The sequence below is a fragment of the Elephantulus edwardii genome, unplaced genomic scaffold (genome assembly GCF_000299155.1).
Source record: "Elephantulus edwardii isolate Elephantulus edwardi_28Jun2011 unplaced genomic scaffold, EleEdw1.0 scaffold00062, whole genome shotgun sequence".
NCBI lineage: Eukaryota > Metazoa > Chordata > Mammalia > Macroscelidea > Macroscelididae > Elephantulus > Elephantulus edwardii.
Window position 1 is genome coordinate 15221441 of NW_006399812.1, and position 21918 is coordinate 15243358.

The 21918-nt window shown below is 51.3% G+C and overlaps 1 pseudogene; it reads right to left on the reverse strand.

The window, feature by feature from the left end:
* The window catches only part of LOC102846912, a 25525-nt pseudogene extending 20309 nt beyond the window's left edge, over nt 1–5216 (reverse strand).
* Between the last annotated feature and the right edge of the window lie 16702 nt (nt 5217–21918).

The following is a 21918-nucleotide window of genomic DNA, read 5'->3' on the forward strand; positions in this document are numbered from 1 at the left end:
CCCGCCTGAGTCAGGAAACTCATAGTGAAACCTGAGCGATCGCGTATGAAATTCTTTCCACGCAGCAGCGCACCTGCCGGGCCAGGGCCGGCGGGGAGTGCAGGGAGGCGATGGAGGGGTGCGGTGGTGGGGGAGGGCCCAGGGCCTTATCTGATGGGCTCCGGCCTTTCTCACCACCGAGTGGAGCCGCCCTGACAGGCCGACCACGAGCCTGGTGCACCGGGGCTCTGCGGGGCCTGTGGGCTTGGCTTCCCCATCCGCCTATAGGACACAGCGAGTGTGGGAAAGGCGAGGGCGGAGCGGCCACGAATGGACAGGAGAGGGCACCTCGAGGCTGGGTGCCCAAAACCACTGAGAAACAGCAAAGTGGGTTACCAGAGGGTTGTGGGGAGGCCCAGAGGCCCTCTGGGATCCTGTCCTGTCCAGGTCAATTGTGTTGTGGAACCTTGGGAAAGGTCCCAGTGGGGACAATTTCAGTGTCAGAGGCGTCTCCCAATCCCAAATCTCCCTGCTGCCCCCTGGAAGCCTTCAGACCACCAGCTGGTTCAGAGGAGGGTGTGTGGCCAGGGTGGGAGAGAGGAGGGATCCAAATGGGCCCTGCAGACCCCCACTCCTCAGGGTTGATATCAAGCATAGAGGGGCTGGAAGGCCCACCCAGCACCATCTCACAACCAGTTGTTTGGTTTTTTTTTTACTGGTTTTCCTCTCAGGAGCCCATCCATAGGGTGGGAGAAGTGTACAGTGAAAGGGGGTACTCTAGGCTCCTGGGGGTGGGGCCCCACCAGCCAGGCTAAGCTGGGTGCTGCCAGGCTGAGGTGCTGGTCTTGCCAGGCCAGAAGACAGCAGGGGGCCTTGTGGGGGGAGGGAGTGGGGGGGTTGGAATTGAAGCTAACACTGTGCTATCTCTCCATTTCAAAGGGGAAAACACTCAAGGTCACCCAGCTGATGAGTGGGAAGCTAAGATTGCCAGAGCTGAACCTGAACACCTAGAAGGCCTGGGTCACCTGGTCCTGTGTCCCTTCATTCCCGTTCTGCCTTAGGACACTCCCTGGTCCTATCAGAGTCAAGTCTGCTGGTGACTGGGTGTGGTGGCCTATGGGGCCAAGAAGGGCCTGGAGCTGTTATCTCCAGAGTCACCTGCTATGTTCTCTGGGTCACACAGTTTGAGGGTACTGTGTTCCCATCTGGAATGCCTCCTGCCCCTCTCAGCGAGTTGTCTACAGATCCCTTTCCTCCCCAGGCACCCAAGGGTAGGTTGCCCAGTTATTTGGGTCTTGCCCACAGCCCATGTCCTTGGCCTGCCCCTGCAGGGCCTCTGGGGACCCCCTTCAGGGCCCCTTCCCCTCCTTCATGTGGTCGCTGGGTCTGCACTGTAATGCTCCCAGGACCACCTTGGTTCATACTCTGCTCCTGACCTTAAGCTTTTCCCCTGCTCCCGTCAAGCCGAGCGCCCCGTGGTCAGTACACCCTCTGTGTGTTCAAGAATGGCTCTTCCCTCACATCTGGAATTTGCCTCCCTTTCCTGATCGTCCCCTCTGATGCTTAGGCAAGTTGTCTGGAGGGGGGGGGTTTCTCACCTCTTCCCCATCCCTCATTCAAAAGATCACTTAAGTCTGATTGACCTGATCAAAGTCATTGCCCAGTGTATAAAGAATCTTACAATGTCTTCTTACCACTCAAAAGAAAAAAAATCATTGATAATGTAGCATACATGAAACAAGGAAGCTCTGGTAGCTTAGGGGTAAGGTGCTGCACTGCCAACCCAAAGGTATGTGGCTCAAAGCCACCAGCTACTCTTTGGGAGAGGGATGGGCAATCTCATCCTGTGTGATTTACCGACTGAAAACTCCCTGGAGGGTCAGCTTTGAGTCAGTTCCTACTTGAAGGTACATAACAACAACATGTAATAAAATAACAATATAATGTCCTTACTTTAAAGGAGAGGAAGGAAGTAATTTACAATTTCATCACACGTATTTCATTTGGAAGAGGTTCAGTCATGTCCCCTGATGGTCCTAATTTTGACGAGGCTGTCACAGTTGCAAACACAGACAAGAGGTACGGGAGCTCTTCAGGCTCCGTCACTCGGAGCTTTGATGAAATATAAAGATGGGACTTATGGCATTTAAAAAAGCTTTGATAAATTTCCCAATAAACTTGGGCTCCGTCTTTCCTTGGTTTTCATGCTTATTGCATTGCTGGGAAAAGATACATATGGAAACGATACATCGATTATTCCCTACTGGCCGGGTGGATACGGAGTTGTTCTGCCAGCCCAAAGGTAAGCAATTTGAACCCACCAGCTGCTCCTGGGGAGAGAGATGGGCAGTCTCCTCGCATGTGATTAATTTTAGCTTCTGCAAACCTGCTGACGGTTCAGCTATGAGTTGGTTAAGACTCCAGGCAGTGAGTGAAAGTGATAGACTAGGATTCCTCGGCTTCAGCACGACTGGTACTGAACCAAATAGAGTAAGAGAAGTGTGGTTGTGCAAGGATTAAGCACCTAGCTGCTATCTGAAAGGTAGAGAAATGTAAGCCCGTTTGCTTCTGTAAAGATTACAGTCATAGTGGCAGTTCTTCTGTGGCCACGAGGGTCACGACCAGTGGGAATCGGCTCAACAGCGAGAGGTCTGCATGTTGGTCTGGAGGTTGGTCTGCATGTCGGTCTGGAGGTCGGTCTGGAGGTCCGTCTGGAGGTTGGTCTACATGTTGGTCTGGATGTCAGTCTGCATGTTGGTCTGCATGTCACTCTGGAGGTTGGTCTGCATGTTGGTCTGGAGGTTGTTCTGCATGTCGATCTGGATGTTGGTCTGCACGTCGGTCTGGTAGGATGTTGGCTGGATTCCAGCAGTGCCTCTGCTCTAGCTTGTGACTGTCAGAAATGTCTCCAGACATTGCCACGTGTCCTCGGAAGGGAACAGCCTGAGGGTTACGGACCTATGTATGTGGTGGTCCGTGAAGTATCTGGATGACAGTGTGGCAACTGATAGCTTACTTCTGTACTGGGTGCCCCTAGAATCTTGGACCCCCATCTGGGCATAGCTGTCACTGAGAGCTGCCTGATTTCCCTAATTCTGGGTGCGTGTGGTGAGGGTGGTGAGGCTGAGAAGCCTCTTACCCTTTTGAAGACCTTCTTCCCCAGTTGCTCCTTGAGTTCCTGTCACCATGGTCATGACTGCCCCTTACAGACCCATGCAGGGGTCCCGGCTGTAGCTACCATGACCCCTAAGCTATGGTCTGCCTTCTTGCTCCTGGTGCCCCCTGATTCCTGCCTCATCTACCACCTGCTTAGGCTACTGTCCTACTGTATGTCCTGCAATTACTCGGGAGCTCACCTGGCAGGACTTCACCTCAGCCCAAGTGTCCACTTCTAGGGAGCCCTCCCTCCACCAGGTCCAGGGTCAGTACACTCAGGCCTCCCCACTAGCCATCCTCAAGCTTCCCCCCATCCTGCTCCTTATCTGTCTGTCTCCGTCCCTGACACCAGATCACACTCGGCCAACCCTGGCCCTCCTCTGCTGTGGTCAAAAGAGGGCACAGGTAAATGTGGTATTTGTACTCTTGAGTCTGTGAGTCCTTTCCATTTTATCTTCATTCATTAAGGTTTCCAGCAGGGTACCCCACAATGATGGGGAACATGGGGACAGACCTGGAGATGCAGCAGGGGGAAGGGTAGGTGGAGTTTCTGCATTGGAGGGGGTGGAATCGTGAGCCCTGGAATCTCCTCTCTGTCGAAGCTACTGCCCCTCCTACTACTGGCATGTCCATCTTGTAGAAAGCAGTGGAAGTCTTCGGGTGGACATTGACATTTCTCTGTTCAAAAGTGCCCAGTGGGGACAGCGACAGCCTGCTCCTGTTCAGAACGGAGCTGAGGCTGAGAGAATTTATTAGGGATCTGGGACACCCTAATCCCCCAGCCCAGTCCCATGGCGTCCATTCATCTTGGCACGAGCGACTAACCAAAATGTAGCATATGGAGCTAAACAAAAGTTGCCAGTTTGCACCCACCAGCCTCTCAGACGGAGAAAGCTGGGCAGTCTCCATCCTTAAAGATTTACAGCCTAGAAAACTGTGGCGGGCCTATAAGTGGCAACTCACTTGATGGTAGTGAGTTTGATTGTTAGGGTTTCATCTCTCAAGGTTCGAGGGATTATAAAGGGGAGGCTGCCCCGTCACCCCACTCTTTTCTCCCTTCCAAGCCTGTCCACCTCAGACCAAGGCCCAGACCATGCAAACAGGGTCCGGCCATTCAGGGCCAAGGACCGGTTGCAGCTGCTCCGACCCTCAGGCCGTTCCCGAACCCACTTGTCCCCCAGCCCAAGGCTGGCAGACTGTCCTGTCCTGCTCAACTCTGCTTTGCCCTCCCCTGGGGTGTTGTGAGGGTGGCACAGTAGTTAAGCACTCAGCTGCTGACTGAAATGTTGCTGTCAGGCTCTCAGTCGGAGAATAATGTGGCAATCTGCTTCAGTAAAAATTAAAAACGCAGCAACGATACACCTCAATCTCGTTGCCGTTAAGTGGGAACCAACTCAGAGCTGACCCTCCACTGGGTTTCTCGGTCTGTTCATTGCTCTGGCGGAGCCCCATGGGGCACTTCTGCTGTGTCCTACACAGTCGCTATGGATCGGAGTCCACCTGGGGGAGTGAGGTTTTGGCTTGGGGCTGGCCCAGCTTCTGGGATCCCTCCTCTGTGCTGTGTGGGAATGCCCAGTCAGAAGGGAGGCAGGGCCAGGAAAACGTACGCTGGTGCATGAGACCATCTCCAAGGTGGTGGAACTGGGTGTATAAGGGTCAAGCGTCTTCAAGGACACAGGAGATCCTGCCTGTGCCCTCTAGCCTCGGAAACAAAAACAGATTGTTTCTGCCAGTCACTGCCAGGCCTCAGTGCCCTGAACTGGGCAACACAATAAGGCCCTTTGCCCTCCTTTCCTAATGGCTGCGGGAGGGGTAGGCCAACAGTATACCCAAAGTCAGCCTCTCCAGGCTCCACAGGTCTGGGGTCCCTGGTGCTACCCTGTGCTGCCAGCTGTGCATGTCCCATGCCTCAGTTGGCAGTGTTCTGGGCACCCTTGCATGCCAGGCCTTTCCCCTAGTTCTTCAGGCTCTTCGCAGTGACGCAGGCAGCTGGCCGGCCCGGGCTTGGCAGGAGGCTGCTCTTGGCCAATGAGGACGTGCCCGCTCCTGGGCCTGGCCTGGTTCCCAGGACCCTTTGCCATGCTGGCCATCCTCCAGAATCACCGGGAGGTGGGCTCTCGTTCGTGCGGGTGTTTGTCCAGATACTCATTCCCCCAGACTTCCGGTCAGACCAGAGACCTCCTTCCTACCTGGGCTCTTGCTAGCTCTTGACCTTGGAATCTTTTTTCTGCCCAGATTTTGTTCCTATTGGTGGTATCTGTGAAGAGATAAGGCAGAGTCTGAGGTGGCACTACGCCCTCCTTTCTGAGCCCCCTGACCTTTAGAGAAGGGAGCCTTTGAGACTGGCACATTTGGGGATTGATAGGGTCATTGGAGGACTGAAGCTGGCCCTTGAGGAGCACTGAGAAGACACTGCCCAGAGGGCCAGGGACAGCCCCGACAGGCCAGCCCTGTGGCTCTGACTGTGTGTGTGGGAGAGGTGAGCTTGAGAGGCCCGAGAGAGGGTGTGAGAGTGAGCGTGTGGGTGCGAGGAGCATGAGGGAGCCAGCATGTGTGATGAGAAGCGTGAGAATGGGCCTGTGGGTGGGGGCCCAGTGCAGGGGTGCCCTTGCTGTGCGGGGACATCCCCCGTCACATGGCTCAGGACTCTGGGGAGGTGCTAGGGGAATGGGGGAGACAGTGCTTCAGGAAATGCTGGCCACTAGGTGTCACCAGGAACCCATGGGACAGAGAGCAGGCCCCAGCGGAGGGACTGTTGTTATTTGCTATGGAGTCAGAACGGATGGCTGACCCTTCAGCGTGTTCTCAAAGGCTGTAATCTTACAGGAGAAGATTGCCCATCCTTCCCCCATGGAGCAGCTGGTGGATTCGAACCACATGCCTTTGGGATTGCAGGGTTCTTTAAACCCCAGGAATGCTCACTCCCACGGATAGGAAGGAGTGCTTCCTGTGATGTCTGAGAGTCTGAGGAGAGGACTGTCCCATTCAGGAAGTCACCCCGTTTCTCCCTCTGATGGGCACAGGCAGGTCTGGCCTTCTGGGTGGTGGGGAGCAGCCCTCCAGCCCTGTCAGCCTAACCCCAGAATCTGCATGAAAATGCCCTTGCTGGCCCTCTATCTGCTGCATCTGCCTGACAGAGTAAAGGAAATTGGGAGGATCCTGGCTTAAACCTCTTCACCAGCAATTAGATGACTCCAGCCCCGCCCAGCTCCCTTTTAGCTTCTCCCTCAGCTGACCTGCCCCATCCCCCCTGCCCTGTTCACCTTCCCACCATTTAGAATCAATCCTCAGCCAGGAGCTACTGTGTCCTGGGCGCTGGGGTCCAGCCAAAACTGGAGAACTAAGTCCCACCCCCAAAATTAACATCAATCAGCAGGTGAGTAGAACTTGAGGTAGAGACGTTGTGACACAGGAAATGATTGGGGTGAAGTGAAAGGGCACTGGGAGGCCCATGGAGGTGGCTGCCTTGAGTGGGGTCCCCAGGCAGGGCTTCGTGGAGCAGGTAGAGGTGGGCCGGTCATGTGAACACCTGGAGACGCCAGAAGGGCACTTGCAAAGGCCCTAAGGGAGGAACAAACCAAACCTGTTAGAGACCCGTAAGGGGCCTGTGTGGTGGTGGGGGTGGTCAGGGCTGGAGGGTGGGGGGAATGGATCACCAGGGCTGTCCTCTGCCAAGGGACAGCTCTATGGGAAGAATTCCTCAAGGGCCACACCTGTACAGGGTGTCAGGGCTGGTCACAGCGACCGAGGAGAGGCTGCCAAGCGGGGTCACACAGGCTTCCCTGATCTCTGATTGGTACTTTAATTAATACAAAAGATCTTTACTATCACTCTCTATGTCATGGAACATTAGAGTTTTTTAAAGTAATGAAAATATTAGAAAAGTTGGCAGTTGTCTCAAATTTGGTATTCTTGTTTAACACGTTGTGGCACACTTTTAAATTGATGACTGTGCTTAGAAACACATTTTGCAGTCATTTGTGGCAACTAATTTTAACTATATATGTATATATATATAATGAAGAAACAAAAATAGTATAATAAAAAAGTTATAATCACCATTGTATATTCTATTTTTACAAATATTTAAAATATTACAGCATTAACAAAATCTACTTCTTGTCTTCCAGAGCTATCACCTGAGGAATGTGAGGGAGCTCATCTCATGGGCTGAGGGCTACCTAAAGCAAGGCCATGCTTGTCACCCTCAGCTACAAAGCACCTAGAGAGGGTCCCCTTGGTGTTCCGGCACTCTTGCCTTCCTGGCCCTTTGGCTAGAGTCAAGGCCAATGAGAGTTGGGCAGGAAGATGAGTGACAGACTTGTTGTTCCAAGTCCCTCTACTACTCAACCCAGTGTCTTCCCACAGCCCTGAGAGGAAATCCAAAGACTTTACAGTGCCTCTGAGCCGTGATCTCATCAGCCACTCACTGCACACTCACTTAGCTCCTGTCCCATGGCGTCCTTAAGGCTCCTTAAGCAGGTACACTTCTGCCTCAGGCCGTTTGTACTCGCTGTCCCCTATGACCAGCATGTTCACCCTTCCAGACACCCCTGGGCTTGTCCTTTCCCCTTCAGGACTTGGCCTTCTCCCAAGTCTCCTCTCAACATTTCTTTGAAAATCCCATCCCCATCTCGGGACTCAACCACTTTCTTTACAGTTCTCCTTGGTAGCGGTAATGAACCACGAACCAGAAAGCCGCGGCACGTGAGCCACCGTGCTCCACCAGTGAGCTACATCTTTACAGTTCTCCTAATTACATCAGAGTGTTTTTCTGACTTAATGACTTGTTTATTTATCTTGCCTGTCTGTCTTCTCCTATCTGACCATAAACTCAGAGGTCTGCTATGTTTGCTGACGTAAGCATACTACGTAGCACACACCAGGACCCGAAACCCAGCTTTCGGGGAGCTGGCTCCCACTTGTGGCAGCGCCATATGTCTCTACACTGTACATTTTTGGAAGCAGGTTTCCCAGGTCTTGCTTCCGGAACTCCTGTGGATGGCCTGGAACAACCAAACCTTCAGCTTTGGGGTTTGCACTGCAAATCTACCAGCTGACTCATGGGAGAAAGACGGGCAGTCTCCTGCCATGCTGTTTACAGCCTCGGAAAACTCACTGCTGCTTCAGCTATGTGTGTGTTGGTTCTGACTCAACAGCAAATAACAACATCAGTGACCTCTATTTGTATCTCTTATGGTTTCCAGGAGACACTGAAGTCAAAATTTTACTTTCTTTTGGCTTATCTAGTTTCCCTAAAATAGTATTGTGTGCCTGACAGAAGATGGTGAGCTTCTTAACAGTTTAAAGTTCAATTCATAATACTAATTGAGGACCTAGTTGATAATCTCTCCCTCTTCTCTCTCTCTGTCTGTCTGTCTCTGTCTGTCTCTCTCTCTCTCACACACACGCACACACACACTCCTGTCTCTCTCTCTCTCTCTCTCTCTCACACACACACACACACACACACACACACACGCACACACTCTCCTGGAATTAAAAGGTCAAAAGCTAGGTTCAACTCAGAACAACTCAATTCATTGCCATCAAGTCAGAATTGATGACTAGCAGACTCTCTAGTTTTCAGGAGGCTGTACAGCACTCTGTGGAGCTCTGGTGGCCTAGTGGTAAGAAACTTCTAACCCAAAGGCATGCAATTCAAACCCACCAGATGCTCCATGGGAGAAAGCTGGGCAGTCTTCTCTCGTATGATTTACAGCTCTGAAAACCTGCTAGAGGGTCAGCTATGACTTAATTCTGATGTACACACCACCATCAACAATGAAGTGTTTGGGAAGAGATTGCTCATCAGCTCCCCATGTAGCTGCTAATGATTTCAACCCACCAGAGAGGTATCACCTTTGGCTTAAGCAGTGGAGCTCCCTACAGACCACACCACCAGAGCACCCTGAAATCTAGCTTAGAGATTTAAAACTCTTTTTGTAAAAGCCACTCCAAGGGTTTCAATATGCAAAATCAATGTTATCATTGAGAAGAGAGCTGGAGAGATGAAAACTTCAACTTTTGGGGGAACTGAGGGTTTTCCTGGAGCATGATTTGGAAATCGTAGGTCAAGCTCCATTTGTTGTTCACTGCATGAAGAAACTGCAAGGAGGCTCATTGGTGGCCTAGTGGCAAGAAGCTGTGCTGTAATCCCAAAGGCACGTGGCTCAAATCCACCAGCTACTCCACAGGAGAAGGATGGACAATCTCCTCCTGTGCAATTAACTGAAAACTCGCCAGAGAGTCAGCTATTGTTCAGTTTCAACCTCATAGTGCACAACAGTGGTTATTAGAGCACCCTGCAGTACCTCATGTTTCCAGTAGGGGTCACTGCCAAGAGGAGGCCCTTGCTAGGCTTCAACAGCGTCAAGGGCAGTGTCAGGCCCAAGGGGTTCAAGTGCCTTGGCTTCAGCTCAGTGAATACAAGCCTAACTGTTCTGAGCCAGGAGCCACCACATGTCCTCCCAATGGATAGAGCTGCCCTGTGGCCATCCTGCCAGCTGGCCAGAGCCGGTCAGAAGCCCTCAGCTTCAGGATGGCTGCCAAGGCTGGACCACAGGGACTGGTAAAGGTTTCTGGCTAAGTCTGGGCCAAGCCATTCCAAGGGACAGCTGCAGTGTCTCTCCAGTCAGCACCTGGAAGAAGGCCAGCTCAACCTTGGCCCAGACCAATGCATGTGAGTACTCATACACGTGAACATGCATGCCCACATGGGTGTGTAAATGCACATGTTTGCATGCACACATACAAACAGGCCAACTGCATGTGAGCACAAATGTGCACTCACAAACACATGAGCACATTCACAGACACAGGGACTAAGAAGCACGCAGGTGCAAGCTCACACACAAACACATGTGCACACAAATACACACCCACACAAGCTTATGCATACACACACTCTGCTCGTTCCTCCCAGGCAATTTCCACGATGAATGGAGCAACACTTTTTGTCCTGTCTTGGGTGAGTTCTTCTGGCGGAAGTGGCTTCTTCCCCACCCACCCCAGTCATGGCCACTCCTTTCCTCTGGGTCAGCTTTGTCCTGATCTGGACTGGTGGGTACATGCTCACTGGAGGAAGTAAGAGGACCAGTTGTTCTGGACAGAGGCAGGGGGATGAGACTCTTCTCTGCCATCTTGGTCTTTCTGGGGTTGGAGAGTTGGGTTTGCTCTTGTACCCCACAGAAGCAAGGTGGGCACAGGGCCTGAGATGCGGAGGGCCACCTGACCTGGAGAGACTTTGGGACTCTAGGGTCCTTTCCTGGAGCAGGGAGCACTGAGAGGGATTTGTGGGGTTCAGTTCAGGGGAGCCCCTCTCAGCTCTGCCTCCTCCAGGAGACAAGCCCTAGCCTCAGCCTGCTGCCCTCTGGCAGACCCTGCACCCTCCATCCCAGCCTCTGGTCCTGGCTTGGGGACCTGAGTTTTTGGTTTTTGTTTTGTTTTGTTTTAAATTATTTATTTTTCATTTCAATGAACATCTACAGAGATTTTGGAATTCCATTTGGGACCTGAGTTTTTTGACTCCTTACTTCCCAAGTCCTTTCAGCCCAGGTACCTCACCCCTGTGTGAGTCTGGGTAGTTAGAATGAGTGCATGGCCCCTGGTCTCTGTTGCTCTGCTGTCCTCGTGGGTCCCAGGCCAAGGGTGATAGCTGAAATTGCTTGTTAAATCTGACAATCATGACAAGAGACCTGGGGCGACGAGAGGGGTTTGGTAGCCCCTGCCCCATATTTCAATGAGTGAGGTTTTCTGAGTCTGTCCCGCTGACCATCTGCCCATACCCACAATCCTCAGCAGGGGACAGAGGTCTCTTGCCTCCCCCACTAGATCAATATCCCCTCAAGGCTGCTGTCAGCAAATCTTTGCCCTCTGGCCTGGCCACACACTGTGACCCCTGACCTATTGCTATTTCCACCAATCCCTCTCCTGGTCTCTGGGGTGGATGAGGGATAGCCCCCTGGCTTGGACTCAGTCTGGGAGGAGAAGGGCGTGTGTGGTCCCTTCAGTGCAGCCTCTTCCCATCACTCCTCACTCAGGGCTGCAGCTAGAGCCTGGGCAGGGCCGGGTGCTCCGTCAGGGGAGTGCTCTGTGAGGGGGGCCCTCCCTGCAGCAGAGGAGATCCACACCAAGCAGCCAGCGTCTGTGAATGAAGGACTCGAACGTGGCTCTGTGGCTAAGGCATTTGGTTGCTAACATAAAGGTCAACAATTCAAACCTACCAGCCACTCTGTGAGAGAAATATAATGGTCTGCTTCATCAAAGATTTGCAGCCTTGGAAAACCTATGGGGCAATTCTAGGCTATCTGCCGTGGTTGCTATGAGCCAGGAAGTGCTCAATGGCAGTGGGTTTGGAGTTTGTCTGTTTTTCTGAGGCTCAGGGGCCCTAAGAGCTCCAGCCACTGGGGAGCAGCCCTGAGTATCCCACTTCCTTTCCTAGGTGGACACAGAGCAGCCCTTTTCCATACTTCCTCTGTGCTCCAGGTCCATCCAGCACGTGGACTCAGACCCCTTTCTCAGCACATGCTGGGTGAGAGGATTGCTGGGGTGGAGAAGGAACGCAGCTGGGAGGGCATTTGCCCCCCTCAGCCCTATCAGCCCTACAGCCCACGCTGACCCGTAACCCTCTCCAGGGTGGGAAGGTCAGGCTGTGTCCCTGGCAGCTTGCTTGCTTCTTGCAGTTCCCCTGAGCAATCAAAGCCCCACAGTCCTGGCTCGGGAATGAGGATGGGGCCGCTCAGAGACCCGCAGGCTGCTCCTGAGCTCCTGGCACTGCCCTGGGTCCTGTCCCTGCAGTTCAGCTGGGAAGCTCCCAGTCCTTGTCAGCCTTTTCCTGCTAAGGGGCTAAGCCTTTGGTCCCATGGCACTTCTCAAAGGTGCTGGAAATAAGAGGGGACCCTGAACTACGCATGATGCAGTGGGAGGAGCCCTGTTCTCCCAAATGGACACCATGGTTCCAAGACTTCGCCACAGCCAAGATGGCAGGACCTTCCCTTTTCCCTTGAAGTTAGCTCACAGGTGGCCCCACTTAGTTACCACCCTTTGCACCTGGGACATTTGCTCCTCAGGGAAGAATCCTTGGTCACGGTGTGAGCCCTCTTCCTTGGGCTGTGATAGGGGAGATGCAGATCCCCAAGTACAGAGGGGAGGACAAGGGGATGAGAGGAAGGAAAGGAGGGGGAGAAACGGAAGAATGATCTAGAGCTGCCCCTAACGTGGAGGCTGCAGGCAGAGGGTTGCTGAGGGTGGACTGGATGCACTTTGGATGAGGAAACGGATGGTCAGAGAAGGGCTGTGAGGCAAACAAGAAGGAAGCAAGGGTGTAGATCCCACTCTGGGTTGCGTGGGGGGAGGGGCTCAGCACTCTTAACGTCTAGAAGGGGTCAGTTCCCACTAAGCCACTCAGGTCTTGTCCACCTGCTGCCTAGAGTCCCCTCACGAGCCGCGGAGGGGCCCTGAGTGCAGGAGCAAACATGATTGAGGTAGATTAAGTCAAGTAGGGGAGAGATGTGGGCCCTGAGGCCTAGGGAGCCCCCACATAACAGCTAGTCATTGAAAGCCTCAACCAGCTGGCCCCGGCCATGCCTTGATGCCTCTCCTCTTCCGGATTGCCTAGGAGCCTCGGTTTCTTCTCTAGCTGGTACCTGGGTCTATCAGGTAAGAAGCTGCCAGGCCCATCCCAGAGTCCTGGAATAAAAAGCGTGGTGGGGAAACAAGGGCTGCAGGTGCAGGTGCTGAGAAGTAACTCTGCCTGCCTTGGGCTGAGGCCTGTGCCCGTTTCTCCTCACTGGCAAGACCACCACTGAGTTGCCAAGGAAACAGAGAGGGGAGACACAGGTGGTTCACAGGAGCTGGGGCTGGAGTTGAACCTTGTCTGGGAGACTGAGGAGAACCAGACCATTGAGCATAAAATCTTGTTTGCAGAGTAAACATGAAGACTGGGCTGTTGGATTGGGCTGAGCTCTTCTCCTGACTGGCTCCCAGGGCCCTGCCAGAGAAGGGGAATGTGCCCCAGGTCTGCCAGGGCTTGGACTGTTGGGAGGGAGGTGGGACTAGGCAGCTCCTGAGCCCTGGTCCTTGGATTGTGGCCTGCTCTGTATCCCCCACAGAGGCTGGCCTGGTGGCTGCCCCCGGGAGCCCAAGCTAGCTCTCAAGGTCACTCTCCTGGCCTCCTCAGCCCTCAGTTGAGTTCCAAGCTTGTCACAACTTTCTGTACCACTCAACCCAGGTAAGGAGTCAGAGAGACTTCTAATATAGGCACATAGACATATACGCCACACACCAGATACACACTACAAACATCACACAACACACACACTACACAAAATACACTTACTGTACACACCACATATACAAGCACATCCCACATTGACACAGACCATAGACGTCACACAGAGCACATGCTGACACACAGCACACACCCAATTCACACCACACAAATGACACACTGCACAAAACACTCCCCCCATGCACAAATCCCACACTGACACAGGCTATAGACATGACACAGAGCACAAACCACATACATATACATATACCACACAAGATATACACCCTAGATATACGCACACCATTCAAAATACACACACTATATACGCAGACATACACCACACGCCACACTGACACAAACCACAGACATCATACAAAACATGCAGGCTCATACCACATACACATATCATGCAAAATACACACATAAACACATACCACACACCCAGATACACACCACACAAAACAGACCTCACACCACAAAAAACACGTACAGCCTCACACCACACAACACACACACACACAGATGCACACCTCACACTGGCGGGGATCCGCACAATACAGACACATGTTTCAAGCTGACATAGCACCCTGACACCATGCACGCATGCACACCCCACTGACAGCCTGTAGGGACGCTCACACCTGGACAGGGGATACGTGAGGTGCACTGACACAGACCACAGCCCCGCGCGCCCCACTTACCCCTCAGAGCTCACAGGCACCTCAGCCTGGGTAGTCCCCAGAAGTTGCTCAGCCTCCCCTTCGTGGAAGCTGGGGCCAGAAGGACAGGGCTTGCTTCCTGAGTGCCTGGGGGAGGGACTTTGAGGGAAAGAGACGTGTTCAATGAGGCTTCTTTAGAGAGTCAGAAGTTATGGGGATACGCATGTTGGGGAATGTCCACCACTCTCCCAACACCTTTCATGATGTCACCTCCTTGCACTGTCCCTCCAGAGCTGAGAGGACATAAGAGAGGCTTTGACTCCTCCCATAGTTCTTCAGAGATGGCCTGAGGTGGCCTGAAGGGTCAAGCCAGGTCCTGGCACCCTCTCCATCTCTAGAGCTGGAGAGGCTCCCTGCTCCCCAGAACACGGTGTTTCCCTTTGACTCCATGGGGAACAGGGACAGCGGCCCTTAGCACCAGTTGTCCAGTGCTGTCACTCATACAAGCCAGAACCCCTGGGGTGACCTTACTGTGGCGTCCACAGTACGGCCGTCATTGACTACCCGGGACCACAGGCCACTCTTCAGTAGCCTCCTGACCCTCAGCCCTAAGCGATTCTCACTAGCACTGTGAGGAGAATGTATTTCAATGTAATTCATTGCCCTGAACTAAGCCTCCCAGGAAACGGGAGGCCCAGAGAGATGTGATCCGCCCAAGCTTCTACAGCTTAGTAGCTGGGACTTGAACTTGGTTCTTTCTGAACCGGACTGAGGGGAAAGCGAGGCTCCTGCTCCCAGGTCTGCGCTGGAGAGCACCTGGTGGCAGCGGTTGATTGTGCCCTGTGTGCAGGAGGGTCAGGTAAAGCCTGGAGCCAGGAGCAGCCAAGGCTGGCATTGGCCCCCAGCACTCTCTGAGTTTCCATAGTCACCCTCCCAAACATCTAATGACCATGTGTGCTCTGTGCTGTGCCAGGCGCTTGGAACACAGTCGTGTTCAAAACAATTTCATCCCTGCCCTAGGAAGACCAGCTTGTTGAAAATAGTCCATAGGCAAATAAGGAAATGGATTGTCATTTACCTCTTGGTAAGTGACATGAAGGGTACGGATCAAGGCAGGGGAGAGATTCTGGTGGTTGTGGGCTCATCTGAAAGGGTCAGGGAAGAAGTCCATGGGAGGTGACACTCAAGTCAAGACTTGAATGGTAAAAGGAGCCCACAAGTGAATCTAAGGGAGAAGTGTACCAGGCAGAGGGAACTGCACATGCTAATGTCCCGTGGCAGGAAGAGGCTTCAAGTGCCTGAGAAGCACACAGGAGCCAGGAGGTGGCGGTGGTTCTGAGACGGAGCTACGCCCGCCGGTCAGATGACTTGCATCTGAATGCAGTAAGTACCATTCTCAGTGCTGTATTGTCAAGGCCAGTTCCATTTGCGGAAGTTTCCTTGGACGTTGCAGAGAACAGAGAGTTTAGTCTCAGAGAATTGAGACAGTATCTCCATCTCTTCCCAGAAAGATGGGTAGGAAGTGGTAGCCATAACAGAGAAAGGTAACCTATGTCCTAAATGGACCCACGAGTTCCTTGATTCATTGCCTCAGAGCACTGAGACGACCCCTCTCAGGATGTACCAGGGGTAGACACGCTAGGGCTCTGGATCCACAAGAGCGTTACTCTGATCCAAGGAACAGCCAGGGCGTGCTTGAGCCTCTGCACATCTTTTGACAAGTGAGCAGTGCACAATTTAAAAGCATTCACCAGGGGAATGTTATATACAGTTGAGTTGGAAATGACTCATAGCTGATCCTCCCGTGAGTTTTCAGTGGCTGCAAATCACATGGGACAAGATTGTCCATCTTTATTCCGCAGAGCAGCTAGTGGACTCGAATCACATACCTTCAGGTTAGCAGCTTAGACTCCTTACCACTGGGCCACCAGAGCTCGCTATCAAGGGAATAGAATAATCAGATGCTCATGGCAAAAATCTAAGTGACATATCAGTGCTCCAGAGGGAGAAATAAGGCAGGGGTCCAGACAGAAATAATCTGAGATAAAATATCTCAGTTCACAGGGAAGAGAAAGTTGTATCTGATGGAGTTTCAGGGGGAGAACACATGAAGGAGGTAGCATATGACTCAAAAGCTAATTCAGAACCATTGAGTTGGAACCGACTTGTGGCTGATCCTTCATCGGGTTTCTAAGGCTGTGGTCACGGGGAGGAGATTGCCCATCTTTCTCTTTGGAGCCACAGGAGTATTCAAACTGCCAGAATACAGCAGTGCTGCCCTTCGATTAACAGAGCAAGTCCCTACAGACTAGGCTACATGGAAGGTAAGCAGGTTGTGGCTGTGTTTACAAAGCAGAATGGCACCGGAGTTAAAGGAGCAATCAACGGCTTTTGAAGAGCCCTGGTGGTGCAGAGGCTAAACACTTACTGCTAGTCAAAAGATTAGCAGTTCGAACCCACCCACTGGCTCCACAGAAAGATCTGGTGAACCGCTTCTGTAAAGAGTCCAGCCTAGGAAATTCTGGAGGTCTGTGCTGTCACACACAGCTGTTCTGAGTAAAGAATAAAGTCAAAGGCGCTTACAAATGAGTGTGGAAAAAAATGTATAAGAACTTTGTAAATAAACCAGTATTAAAAACAAAACCAAACCCCAAAAACGAATGGCCTTTGGCCCCAGCCCTTGTGATCTTGTCAGGGCCAGAGATAAAAATGGTCGGCTGTGGTTCTCTTACCATTTTATCTTGCCCTTCTTTGGACTGTGCTTCAATTTCTGACTTTCAGTCCGGCTCCTGACCTAGTGAACGCTGTGTTCTTTCTACAGTCTCTACTTGAGCCCACTTATTTGCAACTCAATTCTTTATTTCACTATCATTTAGTTGGACACAGGATTGTCATTGGAAAGTTATTTCCCTTAGAACCTGGAAGATGTTATTTTCTCATCTTCTGACATCTGTTGTTGATGATGAGAAGCCTGTTGACCTTCCTCTGTGGTAAAATTTTATTTCTTTCTGGCACTTTTAAGATTATCTTTTGGTCTTTAATGTTCTGTACTTTTATTTTTATGTGGATTTAAAAAAATCTGTCTTAGTATTTAATATACATTTTTATTGTGAGGACTTTTTCTTAGCTCTGGAAATTTCTCAGCATTGGGTCTTGAATATTCAATTTTCAGACTGAAATTTCAGGACCAAAATTTTTCAAGTCCAGAATTATATGGATGTTGGACCTTCTTTGGTCCTTCCCATTTATGTTTCAAAAGCCTTCGTCTTTCATATTTTCATATATATATATATATATATATATATATATAATTTTAAAACATTTATTCATAAATATTTGTTTTCCAATTCTCCCTTCAGTCACAGTTAATTTGCTTTAGAAGCCATTTATTTTTTTTAACACTATAATGACTACTTTAAAGTACTATTTGTTTTCTTTTCTAATATATGGTTCTCTTTAAAAAATATTTTGTTCTTTCATTTTTAAGCTTACTTTTATATATTTTGAGCTATTTTTAAAAAAACTTTCTCTGGTCTCTCTATATCTAAAATATACTACTGGTGATTCTTTCAGTCAGTTACCATTTTCTTTTATTATGAGCTCACCTTCACCGGTGACTTTTTGTGTGTTTGTTTGATTTTTGATAGTTATCACCCTGAGTTGTAAAAATGTCTTTGTCAGAGAAGTTAGGAGTAACTTTCTTTCATAATTCTGTATCAATTTTTATGATGATAGTTTTGATTTCACAGTTACTTCTGATACAAAAATTCTGATTTTCCAAAGATGACTTCTCCCCTCCTCATTTATTGCCCGAAGAGAATGGAAACCTTTGCTGCCACTTTCTTGGATCCTGTTGTATTGTTGAGTCAGGATTAACCCATATTTGAGCCTCTGGAGGATTTTCAGAAACTAAACCACATGGACAGGGATTGCCCATTTTTCTCCTGAGGAGCAGCTGGTAGATTTGAACTGTGTGCCTTTGGGATTACAGTGCAGCTTCTTACCAGTAGGCCACCAGAGCTCCCTATCTTCAGTTATACTTTGTGCAGGCAGCCTGTCTTAGTTATCCAGTGCTGCTATAACTGAAATACTACAAATGGTATCTTTACGACTTTCTGCTTTAACAAACAGGAAAGTATTCTCTCACAGTTTAGGGGGATATAATCCAAATTCAGGGTACCACCTCTAGGAGAAGCCTCTCTCTCAGTTCTGGGGGATGGTTCTTGTTTCCTTCAGCACCTGTAGGCCTGATGTTCCCTTGAGATCTCTACGTGTCTTGGCCTTCCTTAGTCTCAAGGAGCTTCCTTGCCCAAGTGCCTCTATCCAGACTCCTGGAAATTCTTTGGTGATCCTGCAGTTACCTGCTCTTGGTGTGCTTTCTTCCCCTTTTATCTTGAGTGAATGAAAAAGTACTGCTTGTCACACCCTAGGGGAGACTCCCTTTACAGTAGATTAGGGCTATGATGGGATTAAGGGGTATTGTATTCTGTTCTTAAAGCTCTTACAACTAGTTTATTTATCAGGCCATTGCATAGTTTCTGCATTATATCATTACACGCATGTAGTGTGGAAGGACACAGTTCAATCCACCACATAAACCTTACCTTCCAGCCTGAGCAAGGAGTAATTTCTAGCAAACCGTCTCATGGGAATCCAGTCCACACGGGTTGCCCCTGCTATTTCTGGCCAAGGATCTTGAATGATTTGGTGGTTTCAAGGTGACTATGTTCATGCCTCACCCTACCTGACCTCCCCTTGGATGAAGTTTCCAAGTATTACGATCCTTTTCTGATCATAGAGATTCTCCTCGGTGACATAGTTACATTCAGAACTCCAAATGAGGCCATGCAGCACAGGTATCCCTCAGACAGTTACACCACCCAGCACCCCAAAACCCCAGGCTTTGACCAAGTGCAACCTCTTTCTGCTCCTGACTTTATAGGATAAAAGTATGAACATCCAATTGATACTTGGAATTGTCTAGTCACAGAAATCAGTGATCTCTCTATGCACTTAGATCAGGGGATATGATATTTGGCAATATCTGGAGGCATTTTTTATTGTTAGAACTGGCATGTATGTATGTATGTATGTATGTGTCTGTAAGGATTGAGAATGCGACTGGCATCTCGTGGATAGAGGCCAGAGATGTTGCTAAATATCCCACAAGAAACAGAGGTGCCCCAGCCACCTAACATTAACTAACCCCAAATGGCAATAATGTCACACTGTTGACAAGTTCTGCTGTCACCTCACAGAGGAACCCAAGGACCCACCATAGACTAAGAGTAGGTCTGGGGAAGGGTGCCTCTCAGAGGACTCCAAGGACATCAGATGCATGTGACTTGCCACTGGGAGAAGCAGAAGGTTTGGAGAAGGGTGCCCCCTCCTCCAGGAAGTCTCTCTGATTACTCCCAGCTTGCACACAGAGCTTCATATTGTCCATTTCCCAGAGTGCATCACTGATCAGCCCTACCTGCCTATGAGGACTGTGTTTGCTCTGCTTTCTCCCCAGCGCAGCCTCACACGCGCGGGTCACACAGGCTCGTGTGATGTGGTGAGCAGACGTGTGGTCGTTGGAGCAGCCCAGGCCCTCCCGAAGGGGGACGTGAGGACATATCTCTGGTGACATCTTTCCTGTTCTGATAAATAACTGATCTGTGGTTGGGGCAAGAAGGTCACCTCTGCCCAAGCAAACTCAGGAACAAACCATTTATGACTGCTGGGCAGAGCCTGGGGTGGAGGCAGCGGGAAGTCGGCTTTCCCTGGCCACCGGGCTGCTGGGGACAGATTTCAGAAAAGGGAAGTGCTGAGCTGGGGCAGCGCTTCCTGTGGTCGCACTGGCAGTCGAGGCATCAGGGCGGGCACTGCCAAATCAGAGGGGCTGCCCTGCCTGGGGAGGGGTTGAGGTAGCCTCCTGGTCAGCAGGCCAAGGGCAGAGGGCCTGTGAAATGTGCTTGGTCAGTCCCCTGTCATCCTTCATGAGCTGGGCCTGAGGATGCTGGGGACTGGGAAGGGGGCCAGAGAGAGTTTCTAAAATGTTAATGGGATTGGGAGCCTCCTACCTGCCCTCAAGGTGAAGCCACAGTACTTGAGCTCCTTGGGTCTCTTCACACCCAGGGATGTGTTCTCTGCACCTGTCCCTGTGTCCAGCATCAAGGCAGAGAGGGAGTGCCCCCCCAGGGCTCTCTAACACTGCCTGGGCTGTTCTGAGAAGCCCTCTTCCTCCCAGTAGGAAGCCTGAGCCTAGTAGTCTTGTAGATGCCTAGCTGCTGATGTTCTGTCTGCTGCCTGCCCCTCGGCCAATTATAAGGAGATGAGTGCTTAGACAAGGTCCTGCATGTGAGGGACATGGATGTGCTTAAGAGTTGCTAAAGGCCCCCTTCCCCTCCTCCAATGACCCCCAAACCTCACAGACTTTCCCCTTAGTGTGGAAGACCTTGGAGAGAAGACTCCCTGAGCTGGAGTGTTGGCTGAACCAGCACTCAATCCGGCTCCCCTATTCCCTGCCCCTTGCTCCCCTAGTGCAGCACAGACTCTAGCATGCTACCCACAGCCTCTAGGCTGTCCCCTCCTCCCTACCCTGGCTGCCCAGCTTCAGTTTCAGTTTTCTCTTCAGTCCTCCACTTTGAGCATCAGCCCGACTAGATCGCCTCAGGATACAAACACACCTTGGGGTGCTACGTGCTACTTTGCCCCTTCACGGACCTGAATCCATCTTAGTTAAGTCTTCTCCAGTCAGAACCCTGTGGTCAGGGAGCAGAATTGGTCAGCTTCTTGCAGCTGAGAACCCCCACCCCGAGCCTGTGCCTCCTGAAGGCTAGAACCCCCTGGACCACCGAGGGTGCAAGGTATGGGGAGGTGTGAGGTGTGGGGGCACTGAGATTGTTGCCTCTGTCTCCCCAGGCCCAACTGGGGTCTGGGTACTACTCAGCCCTGATGCCCAATTCCCAGGTCAGATGGGCAGTGCCAGGGATGATCTGCCATCCTGGCCCTTTCTCTCTCTCCTTGTTCTCTCCTTTTTACCCTCTCTTATCTCTCTTGACCCTGAGTCACTCTTCTTCCCCCGTTCTCTCTCCCACCACTTTGCATCTCTCTTCCCCCTCACCCTGCCCTGGCCCCAATGCCATTCTCTACCTTTCCCCATGTGTGCCTCCCTGCCCCTCTTGCCCCTCTGTGCCAGCTTGTCTCACCGTTTTTGTCCCCTCACTCCCTGCCTCCTGCTCTCTATTTCTCGTGGATATCTCACCTCTCTATGTCCACCCTCCATGCCCCTCTCTTCCTGGGTCCCTGGCCTGGTCACTTGGCTGCAGCCTTGGTCACCTGCTGGGCATGTCTTGGTGGCCTTGGGCCCTCATCCCACTATCAGTTGAAAATGAATCAGAGATTAGGAAATGGGGGGAGGGGAGAGGAGTGTTATCACGGGCCCCACACGGGCTCTCGCTAATCTCTGGCAGCCCTGGGTGCGAGAGGAAATGCAGTTGCAACATCGAGCTCTTCTTACCGTCACTGTCATGTCCGGCTGTGGGGATGCTGGGTACAAGGATGGAGAAGGAAGAGGGCAGGAGGCCAGGACTGGGCACCTTTTTGATACACACATGGCCCTCCATGCACTGTCACACTCACGCACTTGTGCACACGCCAGCATGCACACATGCTCACACCTCTCATGTATGTCCACACCAGCCTGGACAGGCTCTGGCCACTCACATGTACACACAAGGGCTCTCCTAGTCACACACATGTGTGCAGGCACACACACATGTGCACACACGTACGGTCATACTTGTGCACATCCCCACACTCACATGCGTGCATATACTTATACTCAGAAGTATACACACATACATT